A 23,882-nucleotide genomic window follows, 5' to 3' on the forward strand; every position below is an offset into this window, starting at 1 on the left:
CTGATCGGCTTGCTTCAATTCCCAGGTGCCATTAAAATTCTTGAGTATATTTACTGGAGACCAATGACCTCGCTGTTTGGTCTCTTCCCCCAAACAACCCAATATTTTTACTGGAAATATAAGTGTAGTTCCATGATCATGGAGTTCTTGAAATAACTTCTCTGCAATTGTGCTCTCCTCCAAGCCAGAATGCAGTAAGATGTCAACATCTGCATACATAGCAGTAACAACTGGTTTGTTGGTGTTGTTAGTACAGTGCTCATCTTTCCTTAATAAGTCTTCCATAATATCGCGTCCTTTGCCTGTGTGCATTTTTTGTTATGCAGTAGGTGACCCTATGTTTCCACATTCAGTTTGGGAGTCTGTTGCATCTAAAACTAAACACAGTTTTCCTGCGAATTCCAACATGGAACTACGTTATCATTTCTTTCCTATTGCAGCGATTGATATCAAGTCTCATGGTCGTCATTACTCTGAAATTCATGATATCCTTGCTCTCTATCATACTGTCACCTGCGATCATTGACTATTCCACCGTTTTGATGCTGTCTCTGTTTCTCATGTCAGAATGATGGTCTTTTCTTGATGTCAAGAGCTTCAATTCACTGTACGATAAAATATATATTGTTGATGTTTTTGTATCTCATGAGAGCTATTTTCTCACAGACATGCAGTGGTAATCGCTGAATAAGAATCTCTACACGACTTGTGTCTTAAACAAGCTCACCAAGATATCTGTTACAATTCCAGTACTTTCGCAAAAACTCACAAATGGTAATGCCGCTGGATACAGTGGCAGTGTCTGTAATTCTGACTTAACTGCCCGCTGTTGTTCAACAAACCAACATTTATTCAAGGAGCTTATCTGAAATTCAGTGAAACTGTTGTGACTATCAGTGACTCTCATGCCCTATGTTTGTGCACTGTCTTTCAAATTATGCACACAAATATCTATTTTTGTTTCTCAGGCGGCAGTGTTGAGAAAAAATGCTGAAATTGTTAAATGAAATGAATGGTATGTCATGCTTGACTTGGTTGATTTCGTGAAATTTGAATGTGTCAGTACTGGTGTCAACAGTCATGCTTGGTGCTGCACTCAGCAGACTATGACATTTCTCTTGTACCACGTTACTGATTTTTTCTTGTAGCACAAGATCACAAGTTTGTTTAAAGTCAGTTGCTACATGTTTTCAACTTGATTGGCCAGATTCATGCATTGTTTCTGTGTGCCAACTACCATCTTAAAAGAGTGCCATTTTCTGCTGTGAACAATCCTCCTTTACTTTCATGTTCGTGTCATGTAATTTTACTTTCCATGAGACTGGATGTGACTTTAATAGACTCTCTATCTATGTCATGCTTAAATTTTAATTGGTCAGTCTCTGCTCTGAGCTTTGATTGTGTGCCCCTTACTTCATTTATAACTTATTGTGCTTTCCTGTTAACATATCAACAAGCTCTTTTCACAACTTATTTAATGGTTCTTGAAGAGGAGAGAAGTAAAAAAAAGACTGTGGGTATTTAACGGTTCTTGAAAAGAGGAGAAGTAAAAGAACTGTGGGCGCATTGGTGGAGTAGAGGGCTGTGTGAAGCTGGAATGAGAACAGAGAAGGGAAGAGGTGGGTAAAAGGCAATGACTGATGAAGGTTGAGGCCAGGAGAGTTACAGGAATATGGAATATATTTCAGAGGAGTTCCTGCTTTGAAGCAGTCATTGAAATGTAGAATATCGTGTTGGGCAGCATGCTCAGCAAGTGGGTGGTCCAGCTGTTTCATGGCCACTGTTTGTTGGTGGCCATTTATGCAGACAGACAGTTTGTCGGTTGTCATGCCCAAATAGAATGCAGCACAGTGGTTGCAGCTTAGCTTGTAGATCACATGACTGATTCCACAGGTAGCCCTACCTTTGCAGGGACAGATCTTGCATCTAGGTCCATTACAGGGATATGAGCCATGAGGCAAGTGGTTGGTAGCAGGGGTTGTGTAGGGATGGGCGAGAATATTGTGTAGGTTTGGTGGGTGGCAGAGTACCACTGTGGGAGGGATAGAAAGGATAGTAGGTAGGATATTCCGCATTTAAGGGAACAACAAGAGGTAGTCGAAACTCTGGTAGAGAATGTGCTTCAGTTGCTCCAGTCCTGGGTGGTAATGAGCCACGAGGGGAATGCTCCTTTGTGGCCACACGGGGGGAGGGGAGGGGAGGACTTTGGGAGTAATGGGTGACTGGAGAGATACGGCACGGGTCATCTGTTTTTGTACAAGGTTGGAAAGGTGATTATGGTCTACAAAGGCCTCAGTGAGATCTTTGGTATATTTCAAGGGGGACTGCTCGTCATTACAGATATGATGGCCACGAGTGGCTATACTGTATGGAAGGGACTTTTTGGCGTGGAATGGGTGGCATCTGTTGAAGTGGAGGTATTTTAGTGGCTGGTAGGTTTGATAGTGAAGTTCGGTGGCAGGAGGAACAAGACTTTTGGTCAGGCGAATACAGGGTTATAAATACATAGTCAAATAGAGGTAATGTAGGAGTAGGTTTAATAATGAATAAAAAAATAGGAATGTGGGTAAGCTACTACAAACAGCATAGTGAACGCATTATTGTGGCCAAGATAGATACGAAGCCCACGCCTACTACAGTAGTACAAGTTAATATGCCAACTAGCTCTGCAGATGACGAAGAAATTGAAGAAATGTATTACGAAATAAAAGAAATTATTCAGATAGTGAAGGGAGACGAAAATTTAATAGTCATGGGTGACTGGAATTCGAGAGTAGGAAAAGGGAGAGAAGGAAACATAGTAGGTGAATATAGATTGGGGCTATGAAATGAAAGAGGAAGCCGCCTGGTAGAGTTTTGCACAGAGCATAACTTAATCAAAGCTAGCACTTGGTTCAAGAATCATGAAAGAAGGTTGTATACATGGAAGAACCCTGGAGATACTAGAAGGTTTCAGATAGATTATATAATGATAAGACAGAGATTTAGAAACCAGGTTATAATTGTAAGACATTTCTAGGGCAGATGTGGACTCTGACCACAATCTATTGGTTATGAACTGTAGATTAAAACTGAAGAAACTACAAAAAGGTGGGAATTTAAGGAGATGGGATCTGGATAAACTGACTAAACCAGAGGTTGTACAGAGTTTCAGGGAGAGCGTAAGGAAACAAATGGCACGAATGGGGGAAAGAAATACAGTAGAAGAAGAATGGGTAGCTTTGAGGGATGAAGTAGTGAAGGCAGCAGAGGATCAAGTAGGTAAAAAGACAAGGGCTAGTAGAAATCCTTGGGTAACAGAAGAAATATTGAATTTAATTGATGAAAGGAGAAAATATAAAAATACAGTAAATGAAGCAGGCAAAAAGGAATACAAACGTCTCAAAAATGATATCGACAGGAAGTGCAAAAAGGCTAAGCAGGGATGGCTAGAGGATAAATGTAAGGATGTAGAGGCTTATCTCAGTAGGGGTAAGATAGATACTGCCTACAGGAAAATTAAAGAGACCTTTGGAGAAAAGAGAACCACTTGTATGAATATTAAGAGCTCAGATGGAAACCCATTTCTAAGCAAAGAAGGGAAAGCAGAAAGGTGGAAGGAGTATATAGAGGGTCTATACAAGGGTGATGTACTTGAGGACAATATTGTGGAAATGGAAGAGGATGTAGATGAAGATGAAATGGGAGATATGATACTGCGTGAAGAGTTTGACAGAGCACTGAAAGACCTGAGTCGAAACAAGGCCCCGGGAGTAGACAACATTCCATTAGAACTACTGATGGCCTTGGGAGAGCCAGTCCTGACAAAACTCTACCATCTGGTGAGCAAGATGTATGAGACAGGTGAAATACCCTCAGACGTCATGAAGAATATAATAATTCCAATCCCAAAGAAAGCAGGTGTTGACAGATGTGAAAATTACCGAACTATCAGCTTAATAAGTCACAGCTGCAAAATACTAACGCGAATTCTTTACAGACGAATGGAAAAACTGGTAGAAGCCAACCTCGGGGAAGATCAGTTTTGATTCCGCAGAAATGTTGGAACACATGAGGCAATACTGAGCCTACGACTTATCTTAGAAGCTAGTTTCAGGAAAGGCAAACCTACGTTTCTAGCATTTGTAGACTTAGAGACAGCTTTTGACAATGTTGACTGGAATACTCTCTTTCAAATTCTGATGGTGGCAGGGGTAAAATACAGAGAGCGAAAGGCTATTTACAATTTGTATAGAAACCAAATGGCAGTTATAAGAGTTGAGGGGCATGAAAGGGAAGCAGTGGTTGGGAAAGGAGTGAGACAGGGTTGTAGCCTCTCCCCGATGTTATTCAATCTGTATATTGAGCAAGCAGTGAAGGAAACAAAAGAAAAATTCGGAGTAGGTATTAAAGTCCATGGAGAAGAAATAAAAACTTTGAGGTTCGCCGATGACATTGTAATTCTGTCAGAGACAGCAAAGGACTTGGAAGAGCAGTTGAATGGAATGGATAGTGTCTTGAAAGGAGGATATAAGATGAACATCAACAAAAGCAAAACGAGGATAATGGAATGTAGTTGAATTAAGTTGGGTGATGCTGAGGGTATTAGATTAGGAAATGAGACACTTAAAGTAGTAAAGGAGTTTTGCTATTTGGGGAGCAAAATAACTGATGATGGTCGAAGTAGAGAGGATATAAAATGTAGACTGGCAATGGCAAGGAAAGCGTTTCTGAAGAAGAGAAATTTGTTAACATCGAGTATAGATTTAAGTATCAGGAAGTCATTTCTGAAAGTATTTGTATGGAGTGTAGCTATGTATGGAAGTGAAACATGGACGATAAATAGTTTAGACAAGAAGAGAATAGAAGCTTTCGAAATGTGGTGCTACAGAAGAACGCTGAAAATTAGATGGGTAGATCACATAACTAATGAGGAGGTATTGAAGAGGATTGGGGAGAAATTTGTGGCACAACTTGACTAGAAGAAGGGATCGGTTGGTAGGAGGCATCAAGGGATCACCAATTTAGTATTGGAGGGCAGCGTGGAGGGTAAAAATCGTAGAGGGTGACCAAGAGATTAATACACCAAGCAGATTGAGAAGGATGTAGGTTGCAGTAGGTACTGGGAGATGAAGAAGCTTGCACAGGATAGACTAGTATGGAGAGCTGCATCAAAGCAGTCTCAGGACTGAAGACCACAACAACAACAGGTTTGATAGGGACGGGGGTACTGATGTAGCCATCTTTGAGGTGGTGATCAACGTTGAGGAAGGTGGCTTGTTGGTTAAGGAGGACCATGGAAGTGAGTGGAGGAGAATATGTTGTAGTTCTAGAGGAATGTGGATAGGGTGTCCTATTGTCAATCCAGATTATGATGACAACATCAGTGAATCTGAAGTAGGTGAGGGGCTTGGGATTCTGTGTGGTTAGAAAGGATTTCTCTAGATGGTCCATGGATAGGTTGGCATAGAATGGTGCCAAGCTGGTGTTCATAGCCATACCCAAGATTTGTTTGTAGGTGATGCCATCAAAAGAGAAGTAATTGTGTGTGAGGAAATAGTTGATCATTGTGACTAAGAAGGAGGCTGTAGATATGGAATTCAACAAGTGTTGGGAAAGGTAGTGTTTAATAGTGGTAAGGCCATGGGCATTAGGGATGTTAGTGTAAAGGGAGGTGGCATCATTAGTGACGAGCAGAGCACCATGTGGTAAGGAATCGAAACTATGCAGAGTCGGTAGAGGAAATGGTTGGTATCTTTTATATAATACGGTAGGGGGTGGGTAGTAGGCTGCTGTATGAGAGCAGAGATTCCCTCTGTGGGGGCACAGTAACCGACCACAATAGGGTATCCTGGGTGGTTGGGTTTATGGACTTTATGAAGCACGTAGAAGGTAGGAGTGGGGGGAGTGGTATGGATGAGGAGAGAGATTGACTCCAGGGCAGGTTCTGGGATGGTCCTAAGGATTTGAAGAGAGACTGGACATCATGCTGGATTTCTGGAATGGGACACTGTGGCAAGGTTTGTAGGTGGATGACTCTGGCAGCTGGCAAAGTCCTTCTGCCCAGGTAGTTCTTGCAGTTCAAAACAACGTTGGTACAGCCTTTGTCAGCAAGTAGGATTGTAAGGTCAGGATCAGTTTTTAGATGGTGGATTGTGGTTCTTTCTGCAGCAGGTATAAGAGTAGCTTGCATGTAGAGGGATTTGGGGAATGATGGTGAGGCAAGATTTGAAGTTAAGAAATTCTGGAAAGTTATCAGCAGGTGATTTGGGGCAGTGGGGTTAGAACACGGTTGGATGGAGGAGTGAATTGTGTCAGGCAGGGTTCAATATTGGTCTTTGGTTGAGTCTTATTGGTAGGGTTGGTGGCGAAAAAGTGTTTCCATAGTAGAGACCAGGAGAAGGAGAGAAGTTCTTTAACAAGTCCTGCATGATCAGGGAGTGTGGCAAAAGGTGAGGCCCTTGGAAAGGACTGATATTTCTACGGAGCTAAGACTTTTTGAGGAAAGGTTCATGACTGTGTTTCAGGTCTGTTTAGGTTCTGGGTTCTGTAAGGAAGTGGGAGAGAGCTTTTGACAGTGGGGTAAATGTAGTAGTTCTGTAAGGCAGAGTTTGCCACTATGAAGGGATGTGGGGGAGGTTTGGAGGTTGTTGTAGACATGGTGGATAGTGGTAGTCCATGGTGGGAGTAGGAGGTGTGCAGGTCAGAGTGTTTTTTGATGTGGCATTGTGCATGATGCTCTAGTTCCTGGAGGGCAAGAGTTTCAATTTGTGATATGGGATCCAGGAATTAGGGATTGCATAGCAGGAACTTTGTACAGATGGAGAGGAGGTATTGCAAGGAAGTTTGGGCCTGATTGACATAGTTTTACAGGGTTATGTCGTTGAGGGTTAAGGATTGGAAGAATCTGAACAGATGGAGGTCATTGTGGTAGGAGGTGTTCCAGCCAGAAATGGGTAAGTTGATTGTAAAGCCATTTGGGGGGATTCCATGAGCCAAGCAACAACACAGGAACAGTATGTGGGACTGGTTTCTGGCCAAGGATAGGGAAACTTTTGTGTATTGATGCAGATGGAAGGAGCAATGATCCACAGTGGTGAATAAAAACGCATAAAAATATTTGAATGGCATAGAAATAGGCACGAAAAATTTGCAAAAATACAGGAAAATATGTGGGAAACATCATGAAAAGAATTAAATGGATGAAGTATGGGGAAGCAATATGAACTCTGAGGGAGTAGTGAAAGGCAAAAAACAACCGAAATTGATGTGAAAACACAATGAGATCAAAGGAAAAATGGTTATAATGTCTGTTACAGGTCTGTGGGTGGATAAGGGGGGAGGGGGGGACTGAAGATGTGGCTAGATTTGGTGAAGTTAGTATGTGCGAACTGGAATAAAGAGGAGAAGGAGTGGGGCTTATGGAGGGGTTGTTGGGATGAAGTACAAGTTCGTATGGCACAGGAAGGTATGCAAAATAAAACTTGAAAATACATGAGAGTGACACAGGAAGAGTGATTAATTTGAAGATCTAGGATTACTGATATTGGCAGGAGTAATGTGGGATATGAGATGCTGCACCAACAATCATCACTGTCTTGTAGCCATCTCTGTGTGTAGTTGAAACGGTTGATACACTGTGGCTCGTAAGTAGAGTGTGCGGTGCAGTTTCGAAGGCGACAAGTTAAACCCAGGAAAGAAGAGAAAGAAGGATGGGTGTTGAGTATAGTAGTGCATTAGAAAATAGTGACAAAGGAAAAGGGCTACAGAATGGAAGAAAAGCTGTTAGGGAAAATCAAACAATGGAAAATCCACAATGGAATAATGATATTATTATGAAAAGGATAGTTGCTATTCACCACATAAGGGAGATGCTGAGTTGCAGATAGGCACAACAAAGAGACTGTTAAACAAGTAAGCTTTCGGCCAAAACGGCCTTCGTCGGAATTAGACAACATACACACATGCAAACACATTTCACACATTCTTGACCACAGTCTCTGACTGCTGAGGCCAGACTGCAAGCTGGAGCGTGTGATGGGAGAAGCAAACTGGGTGGTGGTGGGGGCGGGGAGGGGGGGGGGGGTAAAATTGTCATTATTCCATCCTGGATTTTCCATTGTTTGATTTGACCTTAAACATTATTTGCGCATGCGGCAGTACACTTATTACAGCACCTTTCCCTTAATGACGTGCCGACTCTGAATGACAACCACAACTGCCGCACTGCGTGCCCAACATAAGCAACATTGTATTTGTTTGTTGTAACTAAAGAGGTCACAGCTCAAAGACGTATATTTGTTCTCCTAACAAGAGAAGCACTATTTCTTGTTATACACCATAAATGAGAGCAAAATGGATTCAGCAAATACCACCAGGAGTACAAATTAACCTGTAACACGATTGCTGAATAGCAGGCTTCGATTTCCCATACGTATGTGGGAAGCAGCAAGTAGAATCCACACAAGCTATAGAATATGCAGGGGCTTTCTTTTCAAATTGAGGGGGCAGTGCAGTTGTAATTAGAGTCTCCAGATCAACTCCGGATGCTGTTGACTGAACTGAAAAATTATATATTATAAACTATTCTACCACTAATGTAAGAGGTGTGCACTTTGTTTCTTTGTGTTTTTCATTACAACTGTTGTTTTATATCTGTAACATGTGTTACCATCATCCTGCCATGTGCTAAATGAATAAACAATTTGAAGGGGAAAGGTAGGAGCTGTTAAACTGGTGTATAAAAATGACAATGACAAACCAAAATTTGAATGGAGACCAGGCAATGAGCAACTGCTCAACATATCTGTAGAAGATAGGTAAGGGAGCTATTGAAATATCATGTAAAAGGTCAACATTAACATGTCTGCAAACTGTAATATCCAGAATTTATCAGTTCACCAAGTCAGCTTGAAAGATCAAAAAATTTTTCTTTGTTTTTGAGTTTGAGGTAACATCTTGTATATAACCTATGAAGTAAATTTGTTATTTGTTATGAGGAAGAATATAACTAGTAATTCAGGAGACTTAAGAATACCTACTCTTTATGACTTAAAGTCTGAGTCTGCATTGTTTAAATTGCTCAATTAAATCTTTTCAGATTGCTTCTCAGTGAAACTTGTTGTACAGTATGGAGCATATGAAGGAAGAGGTTGCAACATCTTGATCTGTTTGCATCATCAAGTTTGTACTGGTTATGCCACTTAAGATTTTGGCACAGCAAATGAAGAAGCAAACTTTGTATCCTACATTTTCCAAGCCAGAGTAACTCACTACAAACTGAGTCAGTTATGACATTGCATTCTGCCAACTGAAAATTTTAAACCATAACATGGAAAGAAGCAGATATTTGTTAATATATTGTTCATTCCTAAAGAGTTTTAAAAAATTTCTTTCATTTGTTTACATCATTTTCAGTTTTATTTTTCATAGCTCTAACCGTGGACATTTCTTTCAGTAATTCAGTTTTATGTTAGATCCTTTCTTGTAGTTATTCTGACATGGTAATGGGAGCAGTTGTAAGAAATTGGTTGAGTATTGTGAACTTAGTGCCAGTGTCAAAAAATAAGTGATTAATAAATACAAGGCCAAATGCAGTATCTTCCTTAATATATTTCTTATCCAATTCACTTAATTAAAAGCCATTTGATATGCAAAGGCTGCTAAACTTGGTAGTCAGTCACTTTTTATGACAGTAACTTAGATTTAATCACTCATGTAATACCATTAAAAAGCAAAGCGGTACTCAAACCAAAGCTTGGTAGCCTTTACTAGACATAGTCTTGCTGGACATGGCATGCCCTTGCCTTCCAACTTCTGAACGGACTGGTTTTTCAATTCTATGTAAAATTATGGTTACATGGAACCCAAGTCAAGGTGCAGCTTGGCATTTCTCTCATGTACAAAGCCAATATGAAAGAAGTGATAGGTCAAACCCCACAACTGTGGATCATAATGTAACAGTCACTCAGCATTAACATATTACGTACGAGGTCTGTTCATAAAATTCTGGAACTTTGTCCACAAAATTTTTCTTCACTTACCATTTAATTATTGTGCATGGTCTCCTTCTAAATACTCTCCTCCACAGTTGATACCCTGCTCCCAACATCGTTTCCACTTCCGGAAGCAGTCTTCATATGCCTCTTGCTGGGTCACGTGAAGCACCGTCTGTGAATTTTCTTTGATGTCTATCATTGCAAACCTTCGTCTTTTCGACAGAATTTTCAACTTTGGAAATAAAAAAAGTCCACAGGGGCTAGGTCTGGAGAGTTTGGAGGGTGAGACAGCACAGCGATTTCGATTTTTGTGCATTAGTCACGAACCAGCAGGGATGAATATGCGAGTGTGTTATCGTGATGCAAGAGCCACAAATTGTCTCTCCCCATTTCAGGCTGTTTCCTTCTCACGGGGTTTCTTGGCATGATCTGATTGAACTGTTACATTCTTCTGCAATCTGTCGGACTGTCAGTCTCAATTGACATGCATAATTTTGTTGACGTTCCTGACGTGAGCATCATCAGTAGACGTTGAAGGTCATCCTGAATGAGGGTCATCTTCAACTCCTGTGTGACCATTTTTAAACCATGTGAACCATTTGTAACACCAAGTATGGCTTAAGCACTCATCACTGTAAGCTTCCTGCATCATTTGGTGTGTCTCTGTAAAGGTTTTCTTGCGTTTAACGCAAAATTTAATGCAGACGTGTTGCTCCTCTAACTCTGCCATCTCGAAATTTGTAAACTCTGTGACACAATGTTCTTTCCAATACAGCACTGAACAATAACTAACAGACATACAAAAATGGAACTGCTGGCAGTTATACATTAAACACAGGCGAGTGCAGGGATGTCAACACATTTCGCTCCAACACACCATTGGTGCAAAATTACAAATGTTCTGGAATTTTTTGAACAGACCTCGTATATTTCACATAGATACAGGTATCTGCATGAGTGTACCGTGGCATATGTGTGTACTCATAAAGGGACTTAAAGTACTCAGTGTATTGAATATTGTGTAGAATGTTCATGAGATTCCCAATAGTTCTTTGAAACCATTTCAGTGTTTCGTGTATTTGTTATTGTTGTGCTGATGAGTACCACCACCACCGTCAGTGGTGTAGCATCAAAAGCATGGAATAGTATGTGCAGCTGAAGAGATAGGATTGTTGCATTTGTTGACAGTTTTTCAGAGACCAAGAGATTGTCCTGAGTTAGCCACATTGTTAATGATCATGAAAATGAGAAAAGGGATTGAATACCTAGCCTTTTGTAATTCCAGGAGTTCTAACAGTGGCTTTGTAATACTAATAATGACCAATAGTTGTAATTTTTAATAAAGTACATATTAGTACTATTGGTACAATTATCAGTTTTTGTGCATACAGTCCAGGTTGCAGCCAGTTCCTGCAACTAAAATGAAGTACAGTCGCGTGACATAGTTAACTGGGAGATTCCAAAGGGTAATCCACAATTAAAGGTTTTCTTTATTTGCTCCCAGTCACACCTACCTTCAAGAAGTGTGAGTGTTCTGTCATACAATTATTGGTCCAGCATGGGTGACTGAATGAGTAAGCGAGTGTTTAGTGTTGTTGATGACAATGAGAGAGAGAAGGGAGAGGCTGAAACGTGGGGCCAGAATAGCATTAGATGGATATTATCAACATTGACACATGCCTTTTGCCCACGAGTGATTTGTAATTTTATTAAGGGTGGAGGCACGCAGCCTGGCACTTGGGAACTGTGTACGGGTTCTCTCTTTTCCTTGCAGGCCATGTGCTAGTGATGAAAACTTCTTCCATCACCAGAATTTAAAATGACTACATGTTATTCAAATGGAATTGCACAAATATGTGCCGGTTATCGACATTTTTTGAGTGAAAATGTACAAAACAACTATTTTAGAATATTTTGAATCAGAATGCAAATATTGGAATGACACCTTTCAATGCCAGAAGTGTTTTACGTAAGAATTGGACACGAAGGTAAGGTGACGACTGAGTTGGCTTATTGTATTTGTAAACTCCCGTCGTGCATCTGTCCCTATACAAAATGATGGCACATACCCATAGGCTGTGCTTGTGCCACTGTAGCATCTACCGAGTGGACTGGTGCCATGGGATGCTTCTTGTGTATAACACAGCTGTGTGTTGCCCATGAGCTGACATGGTCTTCACCATAGTAGTCTTCTTTACTCTTCACATCTCCGGCTGAATGCACAAAATCTTGATAGGAATAAGTGTCATTGAGCACATCTAATTAACTAATGAAATGTGTATGTGTGTATGTGTGGATGGATATGTGTGTGTGTGCGAGTGTATACCTGTCCTTTTTTCCCCCTAAGGTAAGTCTTTCCGCTCCCGGGATTGGAATGACTCCTTACCCTCTCCCTTAAAACCCATATCCTTTTGTCTTTCCTTCTCCTTCCCTCTTTCCTGACGAGGCAACCATTGGTTGCGAAAGCTAGAATTTTGTGTGTATGTTTGTGTTTGTTTGTGTGTCTATCGACCTGCCAGCGCTTTTGTTTGGTAAGTTTCATCATCTTTCTTTTTAGATATATTTTTCCCACGTGGAATGTTTCCCTCTATTATAACTAATGAAATTAATGAATATAATAGAAGGAAACATTCCACATGGGAAAAATATATATAAAAAACAAAGATGCTGTAACTTACCAAACGAGAAAGTGCTGGTAGATAGACACAATAAAAAACACACACACAAATTTCAAGCTTCTGCAACCCAAGGTTGCTTCACCAGGAAAGAGGGAAGGAGAGGGAAAGACGAAAGGATGTGGGTTTTAAGGGAGAGGATAAGGAGTCATTCTAATCCTGGGAGCGGAAAGACTTACCTTAGGGGGGAAAAAAGGATAGGTATACACTCACACACACACACACACACACACACACACACACACACATCCGCACATAAAATTAGAAGAGTGGAATGCCATTTTGCGATTGTAATTGGGGTAGCAATCTTGCTAAACCCAATAAATTGCAATGCTTTGAAATTCTAAGACAAGAAACTGACCATAACATGTGCTACTATACACTTTATCTCTGTGCTGTGTAGCATGAAGTTACACTCGAAACCCAATCTGAGTGCCAATTACTTTTATGGTGTCTTTGCTCTGGTGAGCTGTAGTAAGGCAAGTGCATCTTCACGTATGCAGAAGTTTTCAGTTAATTTTCAAAGCATTTTAAATGTCAGTTATGAAGCAGCAATTTACAGATTTTTTTAAAAAATCTACTGTAAGCGTAACATTTTCGAATTACGCCTTCACCTTTGTCCTCATAATTTATCATCAGTTTACTAAAAGTATTTGACTGATTTGGCTGTGAAATGTTGGCCTATTTCCATGCTCTGTACTTGTAAGCCAGATTTTTCTCATAATTCTGAGTTAATCACACGCCTTGAGAAACAAATGAACATATTGAGAGACATTGAACTAATGGAGATTGACATTTACAGAAAATTAATTATTCTTTGTGTATACCAGTCAACTGTTTGTGGAAGGACAGAATGTAGAAAATGCAGAAGAGATGCAAACCAGAAAATAAACACAGATTTACTGAAAGAGGACCACTTTAAGGACATATAAGCAGTTGACATTCAAAACAAGTTTGCTGCCCTGGAAAAAGAGGGAGTTTGATGATGTACAGTCTAAGCTCAGGTTCAAATTCAAACATGCAGCAGATGAAGTGCTAAAACCATTGGAGAGAAGGAAGAGGAGCAGAGGATGGTTGAATGATAAGTGTAGACATACAGTCAGCAAGAGAAAAGAGTCTAAAACGTTACGGCTGACAAAAGAACCAGATGAAAGATTAAGGTTGAGATACATGGAGGGAACTACAGAAGCAAGAAAAAGTCATACAAACAGAAAATCAAGAATATATAAATAGCAACATAACACTGGCAGAAAAGGTGTGAACAGTAGGCAATACAAGAGACTTTTACAGAACAGTCAGGTTCTTCAAGAAAGGATATACCATGAAGATCGACATGATCAAACGCCAAGCAGGACAACTGATAACAGATGAAACAAAGGCTATAGATGAATGGAAAACTATTTGGAAAATCTGAATATGGATAACAGCGATGAGATGCAGCAACTATAGAGGAATTACTGTACTTTGCACAACTTATAAGATCCTGAGCATTTTGTTGCTAAACTGGCTAACACCATACATTGAGGAAGTACTTGTATTCCAACAAGCAGGGCTTAGAAAGGCAAATCAACCATAGACCAACTACATACAATAATGCAAATGCTATCAAAGAGTTGGGAATTTCGCAGAAGTGTTTACTGTCTTTTTGTGGCCTTCAAAGAAGCATATGATAGTGTGAAAGGCAAGAGGCAGCGTGCTTGGTGAAAGTGAATGGAAAGATGTCAGAGAAATTCAAGGCAAAGGCTGGACTTGCGACAGGGAGACTTCCTCCTCCCCCCTCCCCCATTTAAACTTGTTCTGGAAAGAGCACTGACCAAGGTAACAAGCCTGGAGATAAGAGTACTGCTGGGAAGAAGACTCAGCAATCTGGCTTATGCAGATGATATAGTTTTAATAACACAGAATCAGCAAGATCTGGTTCAGATGGCAAGAGTGTTAATGGAAGAACCAATGAGAGAAGGCCTGAAGATGAATGTGGATAAGACCAAACATCTGGTTGTGAGACAGACCTTTAGATGTAGATGGTAAAATCTTTGAAAGAGTAAAAGAGTTCAAATATCTTGGGGTGGTACTCAGTGAAACGAATGAGAGAGACTAAGAAATAATGGCAAGAATCCAGGCAGGAAACTGGTCAAGGTTTGCACTCGGAAAGCTGCTGAAGTCCTACCTACAAAGAGTAGGATCTACAGGACAGTAATACAACCTGTCATCCTATACACAGCAGAGACCTGGACTATGACACAAAAGATAGAAAGAAAACTCATGACATTTTAGAATTCTCTTCAGAGACATATTTTTGGGCCAGTGAAAGATGGAGAAAACGGGAGAAAAAGGAAAAAGCGTGAATTCATGGAGCTGTGCAAGTCGCTGGACATATTGGCTGTGATTACAGAGAGGAAACTCAGGTAGTACGGGCATGTAATGCGGCGAGAAGGCCAGATCACCAGGCAGGTGGTGGAAAAAGACATAAGAGAGGCAACAGACCAAGGGGAAGATGATGTCTGAGATGGATTGATGGGATCAGAGAGGATATGTGTGAAATGGGACTAGCTGGAGAAGACTACATGGTCCAAGGAATATGGAGGAGGCTGACTGGCAATGCTAAAAACTGACTACGGTTTGTGTGGCCAACCTAGTAAGTGTTAAGTAAGTAAGTAAGTAAGTAAGTAAGTAAGCAAGCAAGCAAGCAAGTAAGTAAGAATACCAGTCATGCAATGATAGTGCAAACAGCTCTTTAATAAATTAATTTCAGTTGTGAAAAGGTTCTGTTTTCAAAAATATGATAGAATGATGTATAATCACAAATATAAACACAAGTATTGTAGATGAAATCAGTAGCACTTTCATGAACATCTTTTACAGTTTTGGCATGTTGGTCTACAGTGCAACAAGAGCAACAAAAATTCATTGCCTGTAATTGATCATGTGATTACAAATATAAAAAAGGAATCTATTATATACCAGGGGTATATTGAGAGTGAGCTGTGTAATGTCAAACTATGCAAGGAAAGTTAGGAAGATTACATAATGCAATATAATTCAAACTGTACTACACAGTATCCAAATTTAAAGAACAACAGAAGTAAAATATTTCAGGAACTTATGAAATAGGATATTGCTATTAAACAAACTTCACTTAAATGTTGCTGAAACAATAACACTGGTTTCAATATGATGTATAAAGTACACTATCAAAAATACAGTATGATAATTTACAACACTGCCTGCTACAGTACGCCTTTATTCTAAAGCTTTAAAGACTTCAGTTAGCTTTCTGCTGGGGGTCATTTCATATAGTTTCTTTAGTGTGTTGTTTTATGCTCATCAGGTGCAATAACTCAGTTTGGTTGGTTCACGTTGTTGCTCAATCCACATAATCACTTTATTTGTATTATCCAATATTTCACATGTACTGGGAACATCATCTGTACTTTCTTCTTCAGCTTAATCATCCTCAGCCTGGACAGCTTCAATACTCACTTATTTCAAACAGCATCAATAATGTCCTTGTCATCTGTGATCTCCGAAATCTGTTCTTTGTTGTTGACGACTACCCAAGGGTTCAAGTCTTGTAGATCAATATTGCTCTGTAGAACATCACATGCCAAATGGATGTCACTGCTGTTGAAATCTATGTCACTATAGCATTCAGCCATTGCATTTCCTTCAATTGAATGCTAGTTCCAGAAATTCCTAATAGTGGTCAGATTGATGCTTGAAGTGAGCGGTCATGGCGATAATGAGCCGAAATGCTCATATGATGCCCTGATCCAGTAGCTGAATTAATTCCATCTTGTTTTTTTGTCAAAAACAAAGTTTTTATTTTCTATCTTCTGATTGCAACACATCAGTAGATGGATGAGATGGATGGTGATCATGGATTAGCAGAACTTCTTCCCTCAGCTTAAGTGACTGTAGGTGCTTTATCACTGACAGACTGAACTCATCTTGAAACCAATTGGTGAAAATGTCACACATTATCCAGACAATATTTTAATGCCTGTAAAAATTTAGTGATTACCAGGCTTTCACTTGTACCTGTACAAAAAGGTTTCAGCTTATGGCTGCCCAATTTCTTTGTGGCATAGAATAGGTTATTCAAACCCATCTTATTTACTGATTTTTTAATTTTTATCTATTTATTTTTTTGCATCAAGAGTTCTGGTTGGAAGCCAACAATAATAAAGTGCCATTTCATCACTATTATACACTAGATCGTCATTTAATTTTTCATCTGTTATTGCTTTGTGTAGGATTTCAGAAAACTGTGAAGTGATTCACTGCTGCAAGGCCTTGCTTCTCCTTCAGTGGCCTTTTAGTGAATTCCGTAGTGACATTTACATCTTGAAAAACATCTATCAGAAGCAATAAAATCTTTGTCATGTAAATCAAAGTGAAATTTTTCAGCTTGGGCTTTAGTAATTGGTCCGGAAAGTAGCACACCTTCAAATCTCTTTGTCAAAAACCACTTGTAAAGTCACTTGCAAATTCACTGTATTTTCCTAGTCCAGTCCTTTCCCTGTACATTCCCACATCACTTTCAACTGTATTTACAAAAGCTTCTAAGCTTATTTCCTTCTTTCACCCATTCCCTGGTTGTGCCTTCAGGTACACGACACTAGCATGATAAACTTGCTTTCATTTCGCCATTCTTCACACCATCAATAATTTTTATTTTATCACTCACAGAATATTCTTTCCATTTCTATGACATCATTCTAGACAATGAGTGAATAATTTACGATCATTATGATGGTTGTCCATATTTGTTGCATAGTCAGTTCATCAACTGTGTCACAATGTTAACTGTGATTTGTGTATTCAAAGCTTCTGTCCAGCAATAATCATGATATGTTCATAAGACAAACCAAAGGTTGAGTTTAATAGTGTGTATCTGTTTTGGTCGGGGAAACTATACTGCAGAAAGGCTGCAGGGAGACTGTAATAAGATTTTTTCAAGTTTATAAAATATACTGAAAGTGCAAAAATGATTTATAAATGATATTTTATTTTGGGTAACATACTTTACATGGTGTTACATCCGAATCCACAGCAGATCGGACCACAGTTTATCAGGCTTCTACTGTATCTGTAAAATTTCTTACTGTATCTGGTCATTTTACTCTAATAATAAGAGTAAAAGCTTATTTATAGAAGAAATGTATCCAAAATTGCGAAAACAATCAGACTTTAGCTGCACAATTTACTGATGACATATGAAAATTTGTGCCAGATGAGGATGCAAACCTGGATTTCCCACTTTACACGAGTGGTCACCTTAACCACTTCCGCTATCCGAGCACACCTCCTGGACTGACACAAATCGCCATACGTCACTGTGTGTCCACATCCTGGACTCTCACAGTTCCTGTGAGTCTGACGCAGGAGACATTTATGGACTGTCTAGGCGTGTAATACTATTTTGCAGTGTATGTACAGTGTACTGGCCAATGTCCTTCAGACATGCATGCATGTTTGAAGGAACAGACAATGCCATGATCTACAGTTGTATGAAATAGAAGATATGTATTTGCAGTTGTGAATACGATGAGTCTTCAGTTAATTTTATCATCCATTAAATTTTTTATTTCACTCGGTAAGTGGCCAAAGGTTTTTTTATGGCTGAATACCTCACTCCTTTCTGTGCCACATTAAGTCCAAATGATAGTGTTTCTCCTTTGGGTATTATACAGTATAAGGAGGGGGGAATTACACCTTGAAGAAATTAAACAAATTCGTAGATGTGATGTCATGTACAAACAAATGACTACAATTTGAGAAAAATTGGATGATTTATTTGAGAGAGAGAGCTTCACAAAATGAGCAAGTCAATTTCTGAATTGGTCCACCTCTGGCCCTTATGTAAGCAGTTGCTAGCCTAGTCGGTATTCACTGATAGAGTTTGTGGATGTCCTCCTGTGGGATATCATGCCAAAATCTGCCAAAGTGGCGTATCAGATCATCAGAATCTCAAGATAGTTGGAGGGCTCTGCCCATAATGCTGCAAATGTTCTCAATTAGAGAGAGATCCGGTGACCTTGCCGGACAAGGCAGGGTTTGGCAAGCAGTAGAAAGTCACGCAATGTGTGTGCAGGCATTATCTTGGTAAAATATAAGCCCAGGACGGCTTGCCATGAAGGGCAACAAAACATGGCATAGAATATCGTCAACATATTGCTGTGCTGTAAGGTTATCGTGGATGAAAACCAAAAGTGTCTTCCTATGAAAATAAATGGCACCCCAGACCATCACTCCTGTTTGTTTGGCCATGTGATAAGCGACAGTCAGGTTGGTATCCCACTGCTGTCTGGGGCATGCCCAGACATCTCTTTGGCCTGGAATCTCATTAACCAGAGTAGAGTTGTTTTCAGTGATGAGGTCCACTTCAAACTGAACCCTGATGATCAGCAAATACAGGTCTGCAGATGCCCCGGACAGCAGTGGGATACCAACCTGTTACCCACCACACAGGCCAACAACTAGGAGTGATGGTCTGGGGTGCCATTTTTTTCATAGCAGGACCCATTTGGTTGTTATCTGTGGCATCTTTACAGGACAGTGGTACATTGATGATATTCTTCGCCCCTTCGCTGTGTAGCCTACGGGCATGGCGGTAGCCGTTCATCCTGGTAGACAGCTGGTAAGTAGTCGTACCAATATCAAAAGCTATGTAATGGTTGCAGCAGAGCTGGCATACAATGTGGCTGGTTTCACAGGTGGCCTGGCCTTTAACGGGGTAAGATAAGCCGGTGAGAGGACAAGAACAGGATATGCTGAGTGGGTGGATTGGGTAGGTCTTGCACCTATGTCTCCCACAGGGATATGATCCCTGTGGCAAAGGGTTGAGATTGGGAGTTGCATAGGGATGGACTAGGATGTTGTGGAGGTTGGGTGGGCAACAGAACACCACTTTAGGAGGGGTGGGAAGGATCTTGGGTAGGATGTCCCTCATTTCGGGGCATGATAGTAGATAACAACCAGCTGTCCACCAGGATGAACAACCACTGCCAAACTATGGTCCTATTTAGGACCACTGCATGATACAATATGCAACTGTATGCAACATGTGTGATTTCAGTGACTGCTTCACAACCAGAGCCATCTGGATCCTCCCCTCCACCACCAGCTTTTCTGAACTGCACAGACAGGAGTTATCCTTACAACACATAGAGTATCCTCTTGTCCCTACACCCTCCACCCAACAGTTCCTGCACCCTCATCCTATCACCTCCTCCCTTTTCACATTCTGTCACCCTCTTTGTATGCCACCATCTGCCAATGTACCCACCCAGCCTTTCCTCTTCCTGCTCCTCTCCTTTTCCACTCCACCCTCCTCCCCGCACACACATTTTTTCACCCTCCTCCTCACACCCCATCTCCCAACACTGTGCCTGGTTCTCTTTAGTCCCTGCACACCTCGCCAGGTAGTGCTCTTCTCTCTCACCACCTGTACCTTGCTATCCATCCCCCATCCCTGCCCCATTCCAGATTGCTATTCATGTGTCAGTTGCATTCTGGTCCGAGCTGCTGGGAATGGCGGTAGTGTGTGTGTGTGTGTGTGTGTGTGTGTGTGTGTGTGTGTGTGTGTGTACACTTTGTAACAGTCCTTTCATTATGCCTACCTAGAACTCATCGGATCCTCTTTGTGATGAGTAACAATCTAGCCTTTTCCAAATATTATTGATGTTCCAGCCTGGTTTTCCATTGTCTGATTTATATTTTCAAGTGTTTTAAGTTACTCCATTAGGTTTGATTATAATATCTGCGTCATAAGCAAAGCAAACTGTTTGTGCTTCTTGGATATATGATGGAAGGTCATTTATATGTAACTAGAACAAGAGCAGATCATATCCCTGTGGTACATTTGTAATGATTATTTTCTTTTCTGACAATGCTGTTCCTTTGTGTACACTCTGCATCCTTTTAGATAGACAGGATGAAAATCGGTTACCAGCACGATCTCTAATACCATAATGTTTTAGTTTCTGTAAGAGAATACTGTGAACTGTGCAATCACGTGCTTTCAACAGAGAAAATATCAGTTGGCAATATTTTCTCATTTAAATTTTGTGTAATCTGATTTGTGAATTGGAAAGAAGCATGTTATGAGGAGAGATTCTTTTGAAGTCCAAATTGAGATTGACCATAAGCATCTTATTTTGAGAGTGGTATTTTAAGGTGCATGCACAGATAATTTTTTGCAGTACCTTTAAGAAGCAGATGAATGGTGAGACTAATCAGTAATTATTAATATCTGTCTTGTAAAAGGGTCTGACAGTAGTATATTTCAGTCTTTCTGGAAATGTTCCCTGTGATAGTGTTGCATTGCATATGTAACTGAAAACAAGTATATGTGTCAAGAACAGGATTTTAGGACTTAACTTGAAATATTGTCAAGGATTTGAAGGAATTAATTACATTATTAATTTCTGGAGTAACTGTAATTTGTTTATATGTATGAGGCATGCTTCTTGCATATATTCTATTGCTTTATCCTCTGAGCTGTCCATGCCAATCTTCTGAGCTACTTCAAGAAAGTGATTATAAACTGATGTAGCTTTTCTCGTTGCTAGTGATAGTAACATTTAAAACACAGACAACTCACCTAAACTCCCACTGGAGAAAGAATGAAATCCTCAGGGATATTTATAGTTTGGAGCTTCAAGAGGATAACTAGTACTATCTGATTAGGAATAAATTGTTATTCCATAATTATGTAATAGTTGGATACTAACTGTTAGGTTAAATACACAGAAGGGTAATAGCAAATGAAACATCAGAAGCATATTATATCTGTCGTATACAGCATAACCTCGGCTGACCGACCTTTGAATACGTGTTCTGGATTGACAAGCCTGTCTTGATAAATAACTGATTGTTTACTAGATCGTAAACAGATTATTACAGGTGGCAGATTACTGCTGGTACATATTATTAGGAATGCTCAACCAATAGCAAAAACATTCTTGAGTATAAGGATAGTTGGAATGAATAGAACTAGTTACTGCTGTAACCCGGAGTGGCAGGCAGTACAGAACTAAAACTAAAAGCATGGAAATGTAAACATATAAAATTCACATACCAGGGAAGAAAAAATGCAAGGAGATAATAGGCATGTGTAGAAAACACAGAACCCCTGGCAGTTGATGCAGATGCTGTTTGACATCTGCAATCACTAGATACTGTGCACTCATGACACTATCACAACAAACACATGCAACATCACTGGTTGGTGCGAATCTCGATTGATGGCTGCAGTGTGTATTAGATGCTACATATCCTTAGAGCCCTGTCATCAATATTTAATAGAAAGTATCGTGTTGTCACATATTATTCCTGTGAATACTCAGTCCTTTGCAATAGAATCCAGTCAGTTTGTGTGTGTGTGTGTGTGTGTGTGTGTGTGTGTGTGTGTGTGTGTGTGTGTGTGTGAAATTCGCTGTTAAAAAAGATTAAAGAGTTAGGGATCCTAGTTGACCAATATGCTTGAAGGTATCTTAGCTAACCTCTTCTGAACACTCCCTTGTTAAGCCCAGTAAGCTTAAACACTTTACGGACACTTTGTCTCAATATGAAATTCTAATCACAAAGATGCAAGAGCGGTGTACTGCCAAATAGGCCTCTGAATCACAAGATTATGGGATATTTAAGGGGAAACATGGCGTACGTGATTTAGAAACTTATCTGTTTGTTTGCATGGCCATCTTCCACAGCAGCTGTTAACATCTGTTACTATTGGTTATCTGTGTCAAGCTGACTGCAGTCTGATTAAAAAGAAAGAACAAAAAAATGTACAAATGCAATTTACAGAATAACCACAGAAGATGCTTCATAAATAAAAGCGAAACACGTCTGGTGTAATTCTTTTTAATCAGATTGCAGTCAGCTCATCTATAGTAACAGATAGAAACATATCACTCACACTCATCTTGGCACAGAATTACTGTCAACAGGAAGATTTAAGGTTCAGTCACAGCCTTCGCTATTCCCAATGGCTAAGTGTTGATGCTTAACTACTGAAGCACTAAGTTCATATGGTCATGAATGTGTATGTACAAGTCAACCAGGCGGAAAAAAAATCTGGTGAACAGATAAGTTCTGTAAAGATCTTGAAGGCAACATGTACAGAATTCCCCCACCCAAAATAAATAAATCATTTGTAATGGGGAAAGACTTAAAGAACTCTGTGTGTTATTCACTATGTTCTAAAACCAATAGCCTTCAATCACATGTCAACTGTAGTACCCCCAGAATTTTACGAAAGTCTGGAGACACTTGTGTTCCAGCCGTTTCGAACATACGTTATTTTAAAGCAGGGCGTAGGGATGAGCATGGGATACTGCACCCATTTATTGTTTCTGCAGGCGAAACTGGAAGGGAGATAATTCGTTGGCGCTGGCAAGTAATCAGCGCGACCTTCCAAGAATAAGCAAATACAGCCCGGAAGCTCCGTAGCCGGCTGCAAAGAGTAATGTAGCATTGTATTGTTAAAAAAACAAATGGAAAGACTCGAAATAGTGACTGTTTATTAGACGTTGAACTGCTGTTGAGAGTACGTGGATAGTCAGCCACGATAAAAGCTTATGTATTAATTGTGTTCAAAAATGTGCAATTAACTGATTCTGGGTGCCCGGTAATGTGTGGGCTTACGTCATAAAGTTTAGTTGTTTTTTTGTACAAAGTGGAAATAAATATGTTCTGGTGCACTGAATGATATTCTAAGAGTAGCGTATTTTTTAAATAAGAAGAGAGAGAGTGAAAATTTCCCCTTCCTAGCAGTGAAATCTTCGGAGAAGTGTCCGGTGCTAGCAGAAGACATTGGCGCTGCAAGAAAGCAGAACCAGCATTCTTCAACAAGTAAGTCCACAAAAACGCTTAAGCTGTATAGAGAGAGCTTAATATTACACCAGGCCACCACACAACCTGGAAATCTTCAAATTTCAACCTGGATGAGATTCAAATTGATCATATTGTCATTGTACATAATACATCATGAGAGTTAACAGAATATGAAATATCTGAGAACTGCAGACCTTGTCTCTGATGACTAACAGCTTCTTCCCATAAATACTAGGAGGGTACAGATGACAGAAGGTTAGCAGATTTGACAGAGAAAAACTTAAAACCAGCTGAGAGTAGCCCTGGCTGAAACAGTTAAGGAGACAACAAAACAAGGCCAGAGTGGACCTCAGACAAGTAGAAGGGCTCTCACATTTATTATTACCTGTGC

The 23,882-nt window shown here is 40.0% G+C and overlaps 1 protein-coding gene across 3 annotated transcripts in view; it reads left to right on the plus strand.

Moving 5' to 3' along the window:
* LOC124613991 (CDAN1-interacting nuclease 1) overlaps positions 1 to 23,882 on the plus strand; it is a 177,325-nt gene that overhangs the window by 127,012 nt on the left and 26,431 nt on the right. For 2 of the 3 annotated variants that reach the window (XM_047142783.1, XM_047142787.1), the window contains one exon: positions 9,080 to 9,575. The exons of the other annotated variant lie outside the window; for it this stretch is intronic. The gene's annotated coding sequence lies outside the window, so the exon portion shown is untranslated. Of the gene's footprint in view, positions 1 to 9,079; positions 9,576 to 23,882 lie in introns of those variants that run through there. 3 annotated transcript variants of the gene reach the window in all.

Source organism: Schistocerca americana, chromosome 4 (genome assembly GCF_021461395.2).
Source record: "Schistocerca americana isolate TAMUIC-IGC-003095 chromosome 4, iqSchAmer2.1, whole genome shotgun sequence".
Lineage (NCBI taxonomy): Eukaryota > Metazoa > Arthropoda > Insecta > Orthoptera > Acrididae > Schistocerca > Schistocerca americana.